Consider the following 2,771-nt stretch of genomic DNA (forward strand, 5'->3'; position numbering starts at 1 on the left):
TTTTTTTCTATTACCTTCTTGGCAAGTTTAGAATGAGGGCCCTTACTTACTCACACGTAAGAATGAGCTTGTTGAGCATACACGTATAAGACTAATGAAAGTCGAGTCCTACCTTAGAAAAGATATTGTAAGTGTGAGTGATTAATATAACATATTTTAGTTCAAATCTATAATCTTAATCTTTTGGGATGAAAAGTGCCCCCAAAGTGTTATAGTTATTATTATCTTACTAAAATATTTCCTAAGATGTCAATCTTTCTAACTCAAAAATCATTGGAACATACACAGGAAACCCAATACAATAATGAGGATCCTATTCATTTTAAATACTATCTACTTCATTATTAAGTTCTAAAGTTGGTGTATATATATAATGGTGTACATAGTTCTACATTATTAATTTTTTTTAATAAATATGTTAACATTGACTTTATATACAATGTTGAGAATTAGGCCAATAAAATAGCCCAGTCCACTGACATCTTTATATATTTTACAAGGTCGTATAACGAGTCCAATAACCCGATTTCACAACGCCATGCAAAATAGAGGATCAACTCCAACAACCACAAATCAAGATGTTATTGAATCTTGGGATACTCCGAATATCCTTGATTTTGACGAATGGGAACCCAGTCACATAGTTCTTGGAAACAACAATCCCACAAATCAAGATATTCGGAGTATTGAATCTTGGGATACTCCAAATATCCTTGATTTTGAAGAATGGGAACCCAATCACATAGTTCTTGGAAACAACAATCCCACAAATCAGTAAATTGCAACAAACGTACCTCAACGGTTATGGAAAACATACTATAAAAGGGGGAGCTCCAACCAGGTAATGGGGGACTTTTGGTCCTCAGCTCAAACTATGAACTCTTGAGCCCGATTTGCATCCCTAAATACGAATCTAACTTAAGCATTAGATCTATCATCCATCGGCACACACCGGTAATCTCTTGTTTGCTTACATTTTTCTTTTCTTGCAGAAAAAATGTCGATTTGGTATTCAACACTTGGAAACTGTTCTAACATATACAATTAGATGTATCAACTAATTTAAATTATAAGTATAAAATAGATACCATTTACTTCATTTGAAATTGAGAGATCCCATTCTCCAAATGCAAAACACTTCAACAAGATAAGGGAGACAACCATTAAAGCTAGGATCAAAGAATATTGGGAGACAAGCCCCACTTGTTCACATTTAGGTTACATATGTGGTTAATGTGTCCTGTACTTTATGCTGTTTACAAATAGCGTAATGAACTGCAAATTTTTATATTATATATATTCACGCTATCAACTAGCTTAAAAGAATCACAGGAACGTGTGAATTGAAAAATAGAAATTAAGAACTTTTCCCCTGCTGAGTTGGTTAATTAGGCAGTAATTCTTTAATCTCCACTTTGATGTACTTGCAGCAAAGAATTCAAAGAGAAAAACCAGCATCTTTCCCAAATTTCAGTGGCCTAGCTAGGGCTGGGAGGTTGTGGGTTGATGTCAAATTAACAAAATTGAGAATGAGATGATCACTGTAGAAATATATTATGTGGGGAGAGAGAGAGAGAGAGAGAGAGAGAGAGATTATCAGGAAATTATGAGTACTGAAAGGACACGATAGATTTTAAGAGTTGCCGGGGACTTTAGCATGATTGCTTAATGCGAAGATAAAGAAAGATGAGATCGTCTGCTTCTCACCAACCCAACCCATTTGAGATGCCAACAGTAAAAGGCCTAATGATTATGGCTTTTGGGGTCCTTAGATAAAAGCATCTTAGACTTCTGAATTAAGCATTTAATTCCCTTTTTATAATTGTGATGGAAACTGAAATTAAATATCTCACCAAATTAAATGAAACTAGTCACTCATCAAAACGATCCATCAATAATAATGATTAAAATGGAAATGTCAAGTTAAATAAGGAAAGTTGGCGTTGACTGATGCTACTTGACCTGCAAGGTTCTTATCCCGGTCCTGCCCTCATACAAATATTTAGTTAGCACTTGAGCTTGGACCACAAAATATATATCTGGACCTGTGGTGGGTTAATTATATAATTAATTATCACACTTCATCCAAACATTCTCTCTCTCCCTCTTCAAAAACCTTACATGGGTTTTCTCACAAATAACAATAAATAATGCAATCACCATTAAATTTTAATTCAATTAAAAATTAAGTCAAAAAATGTGAGAGAAGAAATGCGTGTAACATTTCTCAATAACAATTGCACAGTTGCCTAGAGACAAATTAATTTAAGTAGTTAATGGGGAAGCGATGATTAGTATATTAAGGGTACTGCCAGCTTATTATAAATATTATATAAATTGGAGAATAGGAGTATGAAGATCACTAATCCTTGATGACCTCAGGGACCACCATATCTCTCACTGATTTGGTCATGAAATTTGAAAGGTGGAAATTGAATATGGTGTTAATGATAGATAATGAGAAATGACTCAATCATATATATTGGTAGTTAAACGCTTTAAAGAGTTACATAGAATTATAAAAACAATGCAGCCACATCCATTCACTTTTCTATCTATCAATCAAGCCTCATTGGACCTCAAAACTAGAGATTCTCCAATATATATATAATCTCTGTATACATCACTGACGTTGGCATGGTATCCTTTTCCTCCCCTCCCATCCAGAACAAGTTTAAAGTGACTTAGAAAAGAAAAGGATCCAATGGATCTAAAGAGGGCAAGTTTATGTTTATTTAATTAGTTTTCACCTTTCTCTTTCCATTCTTATT

The sequence above is a fragment of the Corylus avellana genome, chromosome ca5 (assembly GCF_901000735.1).
Source record: "Corylus avellana chromosome ca5, CavTom2PMs-1.0".
Classification (NCBI taxonomy): Eukaryota; Viridiplantae; Streptophyta; class Magnoliopsida; order Fagales; family Betulaceae; genus Corylus; species Corylus avellana.